Raw genomic sequence first — 17629 nt, forward strand, 5'->3', positions numbered from 1 at the left:
CGTCATTGCCTCTGTGAGTGCTTATTTTGAGGAACTTCCGAAAACGCACTTTTCTGAAGGATTAAAAAAACTTGAAAAGCGATTGACCAAGTGTATAGAGCTACGAGGAGATTATGTTGAAAAATAAAAAAAAATTGACCTTAAAAAAATTGTTTTTATACTTCATTCTAAGGACTTATTGAACTACCCTCGTATATTAGAAAATAGAGGACAAAAAATTTAATTAATTTTGAATGTGAAGAACATGAAGAATATTCTCTTTTAGATTTTTAGGCTTCAAAACTTCTAAAATTTCTACATGTCTCTTAAAATAACTCAATTTTTTGTTAATTTTGAAAAACTGTCTAAATTACAAAAACGAAAGGTGTCAATACAGATTTGGACAACCAGCAAAATAGACATGTTTCGAAACAGAGAAAAAGGATCCTGTAAAATGCAAATCATCGTTTAAAGATGAAGCAAGTATCCCCTTCCGTGATAAAGTATTGCTCAATTCAAGTCAAAACAGTTTTGTTACAAAAATTTATCGTCGCCTGATGAAGTGGATGTTCAATTTAACAATCTCAAAGTGACACTTACCTAAAACTGGAGCAGGCGCGTCTGCAGAATGCGATAAAAATGTAATGTTTCAGTTAAAACAAAAGGACAAAATTACTCTGAAAATATGAACCGCGTCCACAGGCGTAAATGGGGTTTAATCTCTAAAAACTCAGCTAGTTCCGACAAAAACGGCCGAGAAATATTTTTTCCTGATAAAATAAAAGTTGGAGATCGTGATATCGGTGATATAACAGTATTACAGACATTTTTTTGCTAAAAATCCTCAAAAATAGGAAATTTTATATTACTTCTTTTGTGATTAAATGATAGTAATATCAAAAAATATCGCTAAACTAAAATGTTATTAAAAATTGTGAATGATAATAAAATTATATTTCAAACCAATGCTTTTACCACAATAGGAAATTAAGTTGTTATTCTTTTCGTTTGCAATAAACTCATTTTTGATCAAAACAGTGTTCAATAACTTTTTTGCTGCTACTTTTAAGTTACGCTTTTCTAAAAGAGTCAAGTATGGGTAAGTTTCGATAGAAAGCTTGTACTTATTATTTTCCGTAAAATGTCAATTTCTTATTTTTGTTTTGATAATAAGAATATTAATAAATTTGTGATTAGATTTTTCCATATTTTTTTAATAATTGCGAAGATAATATTAATATAAGCAGATTAAATAACTCAAGAAAGGAAATAAAATTCAATTTGATTAACACTAAAAGTCATCTTCTAATAATAACCTATTATAAATATTAACACATTTGTATATAGGAGAGCAGGATAATCAGTATTACCATTTTGATTTTGAAGTATAAATCCAATTTTTGTCTACGATTTAACAGAAAACTAAAAACTAAATCTAGCGAATGCAGATAGGTTAGAAATAAATTTAGAAAAATGTACAGAACTTTTCTTTATTTTATACAATGTTACAAAGTCTGAGAAATAATTGGTAAGTTTGACGTTTCAAACTTTAGAAAATTTAGAAATTTGGAAGAAATTATGAAATATTTTATATATTTTCGGCAACATTTTCAAGTTTGAGAATATTTTTAATCTCTATAAAAATTCTGAAATTAGTTCTTATCTTCTACACTAACTCGAATTTTTCTAACAAATTATGAAAAACTTTTAAAATTACAAAAATTGCACCTACACATTTCCACAAATCTTTCACATTTTGTAGAATTATTTTTAAATCTTTTTGAATATTTTTTAACAAGTAATTATTAAAATAAAAAATCATTTCAAATTTTTTCAAGAATTATGAGAAAATATTTGTATTTTCTTTTTACCTTTCAAAATTATTCAAAAGTTTTTTTCCGAAATGTCACAAAATGTACGTTTTTAATTGGAAGTTTTTTTAAAAAGATTTCTAGCAAAATTTAAATCGATACAAAGAATCAATTTAAATTATGCTAGAAATCTTAAGAAAATTTTTAATTCTCTAGAAATCTTTTTAAACACGCGAAAAGCTTCTAAATTTTTTTTTCTCTTTATTTGGAAATTCACTTCTTGTGAGAAATTCCTAAAAGTCTTTGGAACTAACACGAATAAAAAAATTGGATAAGATTTAAAAATTACAAAAATTGCCTTTATACCTTCTACATTTTTCCGACCTTTAGAGAAATCTTTTTCATGTTTTAAATGTTCTTTGACAAATTAAGTATCTATTTAATTATTCTGAATTTCTCCTGAAATTAAAAAGAACTACAAAGAGAAAAAAATACCTTAAAATCTTTTAGATTCTTTTTAGGTATTTTTTTAAATTTATTAGATTTTTTTGAAGGAAAAATTCGAATTATTTAAAAATATATTAAGAATTTCTCGACGTTTTAACAAGATATCAAGGTTATTTATGATTTGAAGAGAAATATACAAAACTTTCAATTAAAAACGTACATTTTTGAACATTTCGGAAAAAAACTTTTAAATAATTTTGAAAGGTAAAAAGAAAATACAAATATTTTCTCATAATTCTTGGAAAAATTGGAAATGATTTCTTATTTTAATAATTACTTGTTAAAGAATATCGCTAGATATAGCAATCGCTAGATTTCATTTTAAGTTTTCTGTTAAATCGTAGACAAAAATTGGATTTATACTTCAAAATCAAAACGATAATACTGATTATCCTGCTCTCCTATATGCAAATGTGTTAATATTTATAATAGGTTATTATTAGTAGATGACTTTTAGTGTTATTCAAATTCAATTTTTTTCCTTTCTGAGTTATTTAATCTGCTTATATTAATATTATCTTCACGATTATCAAAAAAGTATGGAAAAATATAATCACAAATTTATTAATATTCTTATTATCAAAAGAAAATAAGAAATTTACATTTTACGGAAAAAATCAGTGCTGTTTTGATCAAAAATGAGTTTATCGCATACAAAATGCATAACAAATTAATTTCCTATTGTGGTAAAAGCATTGGTTTGAAATATAATTTTATTATCATTCACAATTTTTAATAACATTTTAGTTTAGCGATATTTTTTGAAATTACTATCATTTAATCACAAAAGAAATCATATAAAATTTTTTATTTTTGACGATTTGTAGTAAAAAAATGTCTGTAATACTGTTATATCACCGATATCACGATCTTCAACTTTTACTTTAGCAGGAAAAAATATTTCTCGGCCGTTTTTGTCGGAACTAGCTGAGTTTTTAGAGATTAAACTTCATTTACACCTGTGCACGCTGTTCATATCTCCAGAGTAATTTTGTCAATTTGTTTTAACTGAAACATTACATTTTTATCGCATTCGGCAGACGCGCCTGCTCCACTTTTACGCAAGTGTCACTTTGAGATTGTCAAATTGAACATCCACTTCATCAGGAGACGATAAATTTTTGTAATAAAACTGTTTTGACTTAAATTGAGCAATACCTTAACACGGAAGTGGATACTTGCTTTATCTTTAACCGATGATTTGGATTTAACAGGCTCCTTTTTCTCTCTTTCGAAACATTTCTATTTTGTTGGTTCTCCAGTTCTGTATTGACACCTTCCGTTTTTGTAATTTAGACAGTTTTTCAAAATTAACAAAAAATTGAGTTGTTTTAAGAGACATATAGAAATTTTAGAAGTTTTGAAGCTTAAAAATCTAAAAGAGAATATTCTTCATGTTCTTAACATTCAAAATTAATGAAATTTTTTGTTCAATGTTTTCTAATATAAAAACAGTGCAAAAATATAATAATATAATACACTGAAAATAATGCAGTTATATAATAAATGCCGAAAATATATTTCTTCTATTCGAAAATTCAGACTTTGAATAACAAGAAAAGGTTCTTGGTACTCAGGCAGTTGAAATTCGTCACCATTCCTCTTCTACTGTTGTTTCGTAGGAAACTACCATCTGGCTGTCTAGTCTCAGAATCCCGAGACGATGCAAGCGATATATCGGTTCTCCGATACCAAAGCGATACGAGACATAACCGAGACTGACGTCTCGAAAACTGGTACCGATACGAGAAAAAATCGAGATTTTTCGATACGATATCCAGACAGTCTCGTATGGAACAGCATCATTATAGAGAAGTTTTTTATAAATTTTCGGTAATGTCCAGCTAGTCCCAAGAAAGACATAACTTCTTTTTGTTTCTCAGGTCTTTTGAAATTTTGGACGGCAGATAATTTATATGGGTTTGGCATCACTCCGTTTTCCATGATCACGTGTCCCAGATATTCTAATTCCGGTCGAAGAAACTGACACTTGTCTGATTGAAGTTCAAGTCCAGTAGCCCGTAAACGTTCAAATAAGATAACCAGATGTTCGTTGTGTTCTTCAAATGCGTTACCAAAAACAACAATGTCGTCCAGATAAACAAAGCATATTATTCCTAACAGTCCTCTTAATGCTGTGTTCATCATTCTTTGAAATGATGCTGGAGCATTTTTAAGTCAGAAAGGCATGCGGTTATAGTGAAAATGTCCTTCAGGTGTAGAAAATGCTGTATATTTTTTCGAGTTTTCGTCCATGGGAATTTGGTAAAATCCTGAGCTCAAATCAAAGGTTGAAAAGAATTTTGCTTTTCTAAGGTGGTCCAGAATTTCGTCGATCAGAGGAAGTGGGTAGACGTCTTGTTTTATTTTTTCATTTAACTTCCTGAAATTAATTACAAGCCTCCATTTAGGTTTTCCCGGCGCGTCGCGTTTTTTCGGGACTACCCAAAGTGGTGAATTAAATGGTGAGTCCGAAGCTTCTATTATTCCCTTAGTCAACATTTCAATACCTAATTTGAGATTTCTTCTTTATTGCATTCCGGATGTCGTGGTTGACGTATGTTAATATTTGCTTCGTCTTTTAGAATGATTTTATTTGACGCGAGACTTGTGCAGGGTAGGGGATCGCCATGCAATGAGAAAATGTCGTGATAAGAGATGGCTACCCAGCAAACATGGTTACAGAACAGATCTGTAACTGTTCTAGAACATAAAAGAACATGTTCTAGAACAGGTTAGTAACAGGTTACGAGCATGCAGAAATAGGATATCCCGGGATGTTCGATTTGACCCCATTTATATCCCGGCTTATTCTTTGGTTGAATTGTGCATTGAAATTTTATGTACTTTCCCCCACTCCTTGAATTACTTGTGAGAATTTTGTGCAATGAGTTTCTAGTGATCCGGTAGTTCCAAAACTAGTTCTAAGAGCTTTGAAAAGATCATCATAACCATGAATTGGTAAACAACGAATAGATTTTTCCACTTCCCCTTCGATTTTTTCTGCGATGATCCAGTCTAATAAAACACCTGGATTCGAGTACTGCGATTTAATTCTTACTACAAGAGAGATGAAAGGTTCCACTCCCATACCGCCTTTTCCGTTGAATTTTTAAATTAATTTGACTGCGTATCTCACAGGGATAGTTTCTCTTGTAGGGTTGACTTCAGTGGGAGGAGTTATCACTCTTTCGTTCGATAACCTTTGTAAAATCCTGGGATCAATTAGTGCAGATTCTACATGCAACGTGTCATCGTTACTTGCTCGAGATTCATCATCGTTCCCCGGTTCGCTTTCGTCCGAAGTAACAAAATCCAAATTCTTTGATAAAGGGCGAATTTCTTCTTTACGAGTATTTATCGCAATTTCCATGCTAGACATCCGGTCTGATAATTTTTGTAGCATGCCGATTATATCTACATTGGTAGTTACTAGGGGAGTATTTTCCGTTTGTGAAGATGAATTTTTCTTAATTCCGTCTGCCATGGCTTCTTTCTTCTTATTATTATGTGTTTAGTAGTGTACCTAATTTTGAGTTTCCTACTTTTGTTTACGGATGTTGGGTGGTACGTCGCGCCGCGTTATGTATTCTCTATCGCTCGTTACAATGAAATACTCACGTACGCGTATAGTCCATTGCAAAGTCAACCCTCTAGCCAGTGACTATTTTCTAATTTAAATTCACTATTTGAAACAAAAGTGCTACAACTTTCGCAAATATTATGAATGGATCCATGAACGGTTTTTAACGAAAGGTCTAGTCTCGCGTAGTCGACTAGCCTTACGAGGTTTTAGGGAGTCGTTACAAAACACTCCTTTTTCTTAAAGTGGCATCAGAAGCTGGCATATCCTTGGTCTCGAAATCTTAATTTCTTTACCTGCTTTGTCCTAATGAGGGATAATATAATTTTCCGTAAGATAGTTGAGAATGTAACAGCTTATTTCGTAGAAAATTCGTCTCTTGACAATTCAACTGAGGTCGAATTTTATGGAGAAGAAACAAGTTGACACGTCATTCTTTCCCCCAAAAATTTTTCCTCATATATTTCCCACTATTTCTAAAATTATAACATATAGTTTACATTCTAATAGTTCTTTAATATTATTTATTTTTATTTTTATGGTCTGCAATTTCTATGGATTTTTTTAGACTTTTATAAAAATATGATTATAATTCCAAGTGATATGAAAATTGTTCTTTCGGTTTCTAGATGTTAAGACGGCAGTTTTAAGCCAGATTACGTTTCGCATTGGCAAACAAAATTAGACGAACAGAATTTCACTGTCATGTTCATAAAAAATATCATGTTCCATAAAATATATTTAAAAATAAACTTTAAATTATTATAATGACTACATCTTACTCGAAATATGTATAAATTAAATTATTATTTAAGTTTTTCAGAAATTTTAAATATATTTATAATGATTCCCATTTTGTCGTAAAATTTAAGTAAAATTTTGCAAAAAAATGCCTCAAAACCTTCCAGATTTTTTTACAATCTTATAAATCTCTTAAAATGTTTGAAATATTTTCCACAGTAAACTTCCCGAAATTATAAAATTCTGAAAGCTGAAAATCCCGAATTAAAAAATTCTAGAATAATGAAATTCTGGACAGTTAAAAATATTATCGAATTTGAAAATTTTCGATTAATGAAACTCCAGGTCGAATGCTGTCTAATGACAAAATATACAAACTAGAAAATTCCCGAATTGCAGAAATTGAGAAAACAGTTTTGTGGTCAATATGATTTATTTATTACAAATACAATAATCAAATATTTTTAATATAGAAAATCTTTTTAATGTTAAATTTTGATAAATTATTGTTTTAATTTAAAATAACAATAATTTTATAAAAATGTGATACAACCATAAATTTAAAAACACGTGAGCTTCAATTGAATCAAACTTGACAGGATTCAATTCAGCCCAATGTAACGCGACCTTTATTTTCATTTTTTTTAAAATAATAATTTTATTTTTGCAAGAGTTTTCTGTAATGTACAGGAATACAATGCACATTTTCAAACAACGTTTTTTATTTAAAAATACATTTGTTCAATTATTGTTATTTTAAATTCTAAAAATAATTATTAGAAACTTTAAACATTAAGAAAGTTTTTTCTTTGGTATAAGTATTTTATTATTCTATTTAAAAAATATATTTTTTAACAAACTATTTTTTACTTGTTAAAATTAGGGGGTTGTATAGCCCGGATATTGTATAATTCGGAAATTTTCTATCGGCAATTCTCAAATTCTGTAAGATTGCAAATTGTCGAGAAGTTTCCAATTCGGAACTTTTGTATTTCGACAATTTTATATATTCGGAATTTTTACAGTAATGTGGAAATTTTATTTTTCGGAGAAAGGGACTGAAAAATCCCGACAAATAAAATTCCCGACACTGTAAAATTCGTAAATTGAAAGATAACCAAAGAATAAGATATTACCGAATTTGAAAAATGCCTAAAGAAAATGGCTGAATTATAAAATATCCGATCTAGAAAATTTATGAATTTAAACAATTCGAAAAGTTTTTTAATAAATATTATTTATTTATTGAAAACACAATAATCGAATATATCATTCTGTATGAAAAATTTTATTTGAAAATGTGCATAGTATTTGAAGAAAATATTAAAATGGTCTGAAAAATTGAATTTTTTATTGATTAAAAAAATTATAAAAATAAATTTTGATACAAATCGTTGTTGAATTGAATTCTGCAAAGTTTGTTTCAAAAATGTTCTTATGTAGGTACGAAGAAAATTTAGACAGAACATTTTTTTCTTCTAAAGCGCACGTGTTTTTTAATGTATTTTTTAATACAATTTTTATAAAATTATTATTCAGGTGCCGGACATTTCATTTTTTGGGATTTCTCGTTCATCTCTTTCGAGATTTTTTTCAGCGGTGCCATTTTTTTATACCTCCTCTTAAAACTATGTAATTTTTCAAAATAAAAAGTCAACATTTGAAAACATTTTAAAATCATCAAAAGTATCAATTCTCTTTTAAATTATTTCAAACCTCTTTAAATTATTTTTAAAATTTTTTCGGAACTTTTAATTATCTTTTAGACTGGTTGCCATTATTCCTCACATTTTTGTAGAATCCTGTTCTTCATAAATCAAAATGAAATACTTTTACCTTGTAAATACAGATAAAAAAATAAAACAATTATCATTTGTAACATTCAAAGTTTAAATTTGTGACTCTGAAATTCTGACAATTCTTTTTCAAATCATTTACTATTGAAAATTGTTTTTTTTAATTTCCAAACTAAATAGATTAAAAATGGAATATTTTATACTGAAATAATACTTCAAAAGGATTTTGAAATTGAATAAAGGCGTTCATTTAAGAAGCCATTTATTCGAACGTTCACACTTGTGCCACTACTAAGACTTTCGAAATCAATCACTGTTAAATTTTTAATACTCAAACTGCAGTTAAATTTTCAAATTTACTTTATTTTCCGGATTTGTCCCGGTCGCGAGTTTAGCTCAATATTTAGAACAACTTTCATTTTTTTGAAGTAGTAATTTTTCGTTTCTAAATTACGGGTCAATCATTTTATTGTTTGAAAGATTTTCTACAAATCCTATTGATAATTTTTACATTCTCATCAAAAATGAGAAGGTATTAGTTTTTTATGAAAAATGTCTTTTTCGGATTTTATCAAATGTCGACGTTTTGAGGCCCCTTGAGTCAGAAAAACAAGTTTTTACGCCGGGGTCTGTTTGTTTGTACGGCGTCGTTGTTGTCGTCTGTATACCGGATAAAATCAAACGTACCAAAGTCAAAAGATTTTCAAAATTCTCATCCCTAATGAGAAGAGTTTTATGTGAAAAATGACTTTCACGAATTTCATGATATTTCGAAGTTTTGAGGCTCCTTGAGTCAGAAAAACAAGTTTTTACCTCGGTATCTGTGTGTTTCTCTGGCGTCTACGTCGTCGTTGTTATTGATGTTGTGGTTGTCTACATATCGGATAATTTTCAAAAAATAGTCGGATTGGATTGTGCTTTAACACACAGTTTTTTCATTTTAAGAATTGTATGTAAAAATTGTACTATTTTTATTTTTATAAAAAATATTTTTCTTTAATCAAATTTTTGTAATAAAAGTGTTTAGAAGAGATTTTTTAAAAATCTTTTGGGGAATAAAATTCGTATTTATAGTTCGACAAAGGTTTGTTTTTTTCACTAAATTTGGCTTCGTCTAAATTTTTCCAGTTGCTTTTACTATAGTATAATTAACGTTTGTATCTCGGGCGAAGAAATCCATTATATTGTTTGACCAATATTCTTTGTGAGTCAATATTTTTCATAGAAAATTACCCCGAGTGACCTTCAATCATAATTTTATAAATGTGAGAAAACCACATTTCAATGTTTTCTATGAAGAACAAAATCCCTGAGTGATAGAACAAAATCGGAAACAATAAGAGTCAATTTATTCAGGAACAAGATTTTTGAACAAAAATGACATTGAGTGAACCTTTAATATATATTTGTTAATTTTTACAAAAATCAGGCGTTATTTTTTTGACACAAAATAATAATAATAATAATAATTTGTGGGGGTGACAAATGATCAAAAAATTCATAAAGCTTGAAGTTGTACGACTTTATTTTGTAAATACATAATTTTTAATGTTTCAATCTAAAATTATCTAACACTTTCCATTCAAAAATTCTGATGAAATATTTTAATACCTTTAAATTTGAAATTATTTAATATACTGAAGACTACAAATTTAAAATGTCTCAACTATTAAAGCTTTAAATATTTTTAAAATTGCTTTTCTGGAGACTAAATAACACTTATTCTTTTTTTAAGGAATCACAATCAAAATTGTTAAAAATAGTTTTTAAAAGAGTTTGAAAAACCTTAAAAAAGGTTAGAGGTTTATATGATAGAACCTCTATAAATTTGAAATTAGTCTATACTTTTTCATTTTTGAGCTACATTTATTCAATTTTAGAAGTTATAAACTACAATCGTGAAAAATAAATAAAATGTTTTAATTAACTGATATTAAAAACAAAAAACACATCTAAATGCAGCTGCAAATATTGGATTTGAAATGCTTTGAATTTAAGGTATATTTTAAAAAGAAAACTGAAAGCAGAAGATCGACTTTCAAAATAAGCGGAAGAAAGTGACTCGCTGGATTGCAAATGAACATGGAAAATGGTTTATTTTCGCATTTTTAAATGTTAAATTTAAACTTTTTCGGGTTGTAACAATTTCGAATCCCATAATGTTATTTTTTACCTAACCTATAACTAATAACGAAAATTCTGAAAATTCAAACAATAAGGCTGTATTCTGAAAATGAAGCAATTTTGACGCTAAAATTCAAGTTCTTAAACTAAAAGCCTAAAAATTTGCAAATTTTGCAACCAGTGCTGTGTAAATTGTATTGGCATCTTAAAAGAGTATAAATAGTTCTTAAATTAGTTTTTAAATTTTCGGAAGTTTACCTTCTTTACATACCTAGATGTCAGAAAAGCCTACCTAATTTTTAAAAATTGTAATCACTTATTTTCTAAGAGAAAATCACCCCCGTTCATCAGGGACTGAAATGGATTAAAAAAAAATCGCCAAGACCCAAGAATAAAAATTGTATGTATGGCGAATTTTTAGATTTCGCTGTCCCGAATAATAAAATTGCAAAACTAATAAAATTCCTGAACAGTTTATACTATTAACGAATTTGAAAATTCCCAAATAATGAAACGTCCCAAATAAAATTGTCTCTTATTCAATATTAATTATTTATTAAAAATACGATAATAAAATATTTGTATCAAATATATTTTTGTTTAATATTTAAAGTGTTAAAAATTATTCGTTTCAATTAAAAATTAAATTTATACAAAAATTTTACCAGCAAATTAATATAAAGAAACACGTGTTTTTCAATCAACATTTTGATTTTTCGGAAGAACTTTTGTGATTTAAAAAATACTATATACATTTTCAAGCAAAATATCTTATCCAGAAATATATTTTGTGTTAATTACTTTAATTTTAAGTTTAAACATTAATGCTTAAACACTTTTAAAATTAAAAAAGTTGTTTCTTCAGTATCAATATTTGATTATTTGAATTAAAAAAAAATATTTGTCAAAGAAAAATCTTTCAGCACTTGTTTATCTTAAAATTTCTTTCTTTAATAGTTTTTTTCAAATTAAAAATATGATTTCTCAAGATTTTTTTCCAATTAAAAAAAAGACTGTACCGGAAACCTGGATCAGGCTTCAGATTTGAAAAAATGCAGCGATATGCATACATGTCAAACTTTTCTAACCTCAAAAACTCTTTCTACTGCTTTACCGTCATATTTTACGAAGAATGAGAAAACAAGAATTCGACTTCGTAGTACCCTTACCGTAGCACCCGATCTACGTTTATAATATCTTTGCCTCACCGCACTACTAGGTCGAGTTCTTGTTTTTTCCATGGACATAGGAAACACGGGACTAGGCATGCCATTGCGGGGTTGATGCAATGAGGGGGGAGGTCCGCCATCTTTTAATGTCCTGCGACAAACATGGCAGCACTCACATGTTTATATTTTCATGCAGTTTCTCGACAAAAATGCTCTTTCGCATAATAAAAGTGGCACATCGTAAGATGGCGGCTCTCCCTACACATGGAATTCTCCCACCTCCCGTGGATTCAACCCCGCTCGCCCATGTTAGGATAGATCGCCTATTCGCGTGTTTCCTGTGTCCATGGTTTTCTCATTTTTCGTAAAATATGACGGTAAAGCAGTAGAAAGATTTTTTGAGGTTAGAAAAGTTTGACATGTATGCATATAACTGAAGTTTTACAGATCTGAAGCCTGATTCAGGTTTTCGGTACAGTCTGCTTTTAAATAAAAAAAAATTCTAGAAAAATCATATTTTTAATTTAAAAAAAAAAACTATTATAGAAAAAAATTTCGAGATAAACAATTGCTGAAAAATTTTTCTTTGACAAATATTTTTTTTAATTGAAATAATCAAATATTTCTACCAAAGAAACAACTTTTTTAATGTTTGAAGTGTTTAAACATTATTGTTTGAATTTAAAATTACAATAATTAAAACAAAATATATTTCTGGATAAGATATTTTGTTTGAAAATGTTTATAGTAATTTTTAAATCACAAATTTTCTTCCGAAAAATCGAAATGTTGATTATAAAACACGTTTTTTTTATATTAATTTGCCGGTAAAATTTTTGTATAATTTTAATTTTAAATTGAAACAAATAATTTGTAACACCTTAAATATTAAACAAAAATATATTTGATCCAAATATTTTATTATGGTATTTTTAATAAATAATTAATATTGATTTAGAAACAATTTTATTTGGGGCGTTTTATTATTTGGAAATTTTCAAATTCGTTAATAGTATAAACTGTTCAGGAATTTTATTAGTATTGCAATTTTATTATTCGGGATAGAGAGTTTTACCGAGTCGGAAATTATATTTTTCGGGATATTTCAGTCGTCCCCATAGAATTACAGAAAAATTGCTCTAATTGTAATTTCGGCACTCGATCTTGTTGATTTTTTCCTACAGTATTAATAAAAAAATTGTGTATGGAAATTTTTGATACAACAAAGTTAAAGATAATCTCAATTAAAAATTTATAATTCGCTGTATATCAAATTTTTATTCTTGGGTCTTGGCGATTTTTTTCTAATCCGTTTCAGTCACTGGTAAAAGGGGGTGATTTTCTCTTAGAAATTAAGTGATTAAGATTTGAAAAAATTGGGTAGGTTTTTCTGACATCTAGACGTAAAGATGGTAAACTTCCGAAAATTTAAAAACTAATTTAAGAACTATTTATACTCTTTTAAGATGCCAATACAATTTACACAACACTGGTTGCAAAATTTGCAAATTTTTAGGCTTTTAGTTTAAGAACTTGAATTTTAGCGTCAAAATTGCTTCATTTTCAGAATACAGCCTTATTGTTTGAATTTTCAGAATTTTCGTTATTAGTTATAGGTTAGGTAAAAAATAACATTATGAGATTCGGAATTGTTACAACGCGAAAAAGTTTAAATTTAATATTTTAAAATGCGAAAATACACCATTTGCCATGTTCATTTGCAATCCAGCGAGTCACTTTCTTCCGCTTCTTTTGAAAGTCGATCCTCTGTTTCCAGTAACTTCTAAAATTGAATAATTCTAGTCTAGGGACAAATCGGGAAATGAAAGTAAACTTGAAAATTGAATACAGTTCGAGTATTAAAAATTTAACAGTGATTTATTTTACAAGGTGATTATAGATCTGTTCAAAATGACATAATTTACATATTTTAGCGTTAAAATTTGAACTAATTTAATTCGAAAGCCTTAGTAGTGACACTTATAAACTTTCGACTTAATGGCTTCTCAAATGAACGCCTTTATTCAATTTCAAAATCTTTCTAAAGTATTAGTTCAGTATAAAATATTCTATTTTTAATCTATTTGATTTGGAACTTTAAAAAAAAGCAATTTTCAATAGCAGACAATTTAAAAATGAATTGTCACAATTTCAGAGTGACAGATTTAAACTTTGAATGTTACGATTATAATAGTTTTATTTTTTTATTTGTATTTCGAAGGTAAAAGTATTTCATTTTGATCCTTAAAGAACAGTTAAATGAGCATTAATTTAGAAAAAAAATCAAATAAGCTGGAGGTTTCTGAATGTTTCAAAGAAAAGAACAAAATTTGGAGCTTCTCAAGAATTTTGAAATATTAGGAAAAAAATAAAAATTTCTGGGTAGATTTAAAATGATTTTTTATTTCGAATAAGGACATAACTCAAAGAGAATGTTTAAAAATATTTCAAAACATTTCAAATGATTTACAATATTAGAAAAAATGTGGAAGCTCTTAAAACAATTTTGCGTGCAGGATTTTACAAGAATGGTTGGAAAAATGGGAATCAGTCTAAAAGACATTTAAAAATTCCGAAATTTTTTAAAAGTTATTTTAAATGATTTGAAATAATTTAAAAGAGAATTGATACTTTTGATGATTGTGAAATGTTTTGAAACATTGACTTTTTATTTTTTTAAATTACATCATTTTAAGAGGAGGTATAAAAATATTTTTTTATTATTTTTTTTATTAATAAAAAATTCGATTTTTCAGAACATTTTTATATTTTTCTCAACTACAATGCACATTTTTAAACAAATTTTTTCACCCAGAAATATATTCGATTATTGTATTTTTAATAAATAAATAATATTTAATAAACAATTTTTTCAATTGTTTAAATTCAGGAATTTTATATTTTGCATATTTTATAATAAATTTTCTTTGGGAATTTTTTTAATTCGGTAATATCTTATTGTCCGGAATTTTATTTATTTTATTATTCTTGAATTTTCCAATTCGACTTTTATATTTCGGGACTTTTATTATATTATTATTATATTATTTATATTATATATTATATTATATAAAATTCCCACATCACTGTAAAAATTCCGAAATTATAACATTGTCGAAATATAAAAGTCTCGAATTGGAAAATTCTCGAAAATTTACAATATTACCGAAGTTTAGAATTACCGACAGAAAATTTCCGAATTATGCAATATTCGGGTTAGACGACTCCCTAATTTGAACAATTAAAAAACAGCTTGTTAAAAAAAATTTTCAATAGAATAATAAAATATTTATACCAAAGAAAAAACTTTTTTAATGTCTAAAGTTTCTAAAAATTATTGTCTGAATTTAAAATAACGATAATTGAACAAATCTATTTTTGGATGAAAAGAGTTGTTTGAAAACGTGCATTGTAATTTTGTATATCACAGAAAACACTGACAAAAATAAAATTATTATTTAAAAAAATAAAAATAAAAGTCGCGTTAAATCAGTCTGCATTGATTCCTGCAAAGTTTGTATGATTTGAAGCTCACGTGTTTTAAATTTATATTTGGGTCCGAGCTAAGTAACCATTAGTGCGCCTCGAGGGGCCTACTGAGAGTTGCTTACAGCGCTCCAAGTGGCTGTTGGCAAAAAATATCGATGGGACTTCGTGGGTGCTATCTACTATTTATTTATCTATTTATGGCGGGCAACTAAGCCTGCACCGCATCTACGTTTATAATATCTTTGGAATAATAATCGAATCAAAATTCGAAGTCGATCATACGAATCAACGCTTCTCCTTTACCACCACTGCAGTTACCTTACTAGGGTTCTTAATTATTATATTAATACTTTACTGTCAAAAAGGGGACCTCTAAATGTGGTCTAAAAAGGGCTCCTCGATACTTTCATACCGTTTATTTACACATAAAAAGGTACTAACAAAAGGTGTGTGGTTATACTGGACGGAATTATTGCACCGAAAAAATAGAAGAGAAACTTTGCATCGATTTCCGATGAAAGTTTCGCTGCAACAAAAATTAACTTTACAGGATAAACATTAACCAACTATCGATTAAACTTTTTTATATTTTTCCATGACAACAAATGTGTTTTGAAAAATGCTAAGTTATCTAAATAATAAAACTTTATCCCTCTAAAAAATTTCCTGCAACAAATTTTATAATTACTTTATTCTGTGTACTTTTCCTTTATAAAATGCATCACCCTCGTTTATAATTTATCCGAGAACAGTATTTCCTTACTATTTTAGAATTGTGTCTTCTCTCCAGTCCTTGATTGGTGACATGTTTTTTTAGCACGCACATCTTCTTTCTTGGTTCATTATCTCAGAATGAAGTGTCAACTGCAGCTAGATCTTAAATGGAAAACTCCTCTTTAAATCTTATCCATTAAAACAGCGGCGGGTTCTCTTAACATTTCAACAGAGAAAAAAAGAATACCTAACGATTGCAAAATTATATAATAGAAAAACATAGAAATAGAAGAATAAAAATTAAAATCAAGCGGTTAATTCAATTTTCTTCATACATTTCAATTAAAAATAATTTATCAAACAAAATGTATTTAAACACAAATCTTTCAGATTATTAAAATAATATTTTGCCTTTTTTTTCTTACTTGATTTTTTTAGTATAATTATCGTAATGATTAAAGGTGCACGTATTGGAATAAGGTAGAACTTGCGCTAATTTAATATTAAGATTAATATTTTACGCTATCAGGTGGAACTTATTCGCAGAATTAAGCACTCATAGTTACTAACTTGGTATTCTTGTGAGTGTAAATAATTTAGTAAACACTACTAGGAGATTATGTCAAATATGGTTTAAATACACATTACACATCAGCAAAAACCATTTATTTTTATTTACATGCTTTAACAATTAAATTATGTATATGATTCAATTCGAAATGAACAGTATAATGATATCGATATTCACAACTGGATGATTACATTTATAATTGTAATCTGAAGATAAATCTGAAACTTTCCAAGGTATTTTATAAAAATTAGCATACATTGGCAACATTAGAAACTTATATAAAAATATTATCTAGTCCATTTAATGCACGTAATTAAAATGAAGATAATGTGCAATAGTATTTAATTGCCCACGAATTTGCACTTAAGTACTAAGGTTACTCAAACTAGATTTTTATTTATGAAACTTTTAAAATGTTTTTATAAATAAACTACAAATGAAATACAAGAAGAAACAAAGAAACTTTCCAAGGTGTTGCCTCCTTAAAAAAATGTTTGAATAGTCACGTAACCTAAAATAAACTGAAAACAAATTCTTTTTATCAATCGCACTACAAAATTATATCTCTTACATAACTTGTTATTACCTATCTTTCTAAGTAAAATGTAGACAGTTACGTTACGCACAAGTCGAGGAATATCCTATTTTAAACAAGTGAGCCCAGGAAGTTTGAAGCCGGATTAGTAAAGCCGTCAGAAGTAACGTAAAAAAAAAATTATTGCTAGATTTTGAGTTTATATTCATATCTATTATAAAGCGCGCAGAAAATAAAAATTAAATTGCTTGTGTAATGCACTTCTAGTATGTTTAAAAAAATGAGTAATTTTTAGGCTGAAAAATCCACATAAATTTAAAGATTCCAAAGCGAAACTAAATAAATATAAACTCTTGCAAACGCAATCATATATAAATTAAACAAAACGTATAAAAATTAACATTATTTTCTTTAGCCGCTTTTATTATTCCAAAATATTTTAATAGGACCTGATATGGTAAAAATTGGTCAAGATGTTAGATATAGTGAGCAACACACAAACACGTATACAGAATACCATCGAGTACACGAATCTATGTGCAGATTGCATGCATTTTTAAGAGAACACATTAGCCGGCATATTATTTGTTAATCTGATACTTAAACATAC

This window comes from Belonocnema kinseyi, chromosome 7 (assembly GCF_010883055.1).
Source record: "Belonocnema kinseyi isolate 2016_QV_RU_SX_M_011 chromosome 7, B_treatae_v1, whole genome shotgun sequence".
In the NCBI taxonomy this organism is placed as follows: domain Eukaryota; kingdom Metazoa; phylum Arthropoda; class Insecta; order Hymenoptera; family Cynipidae; genus Belonocnema; species Belonocnema kinseyi.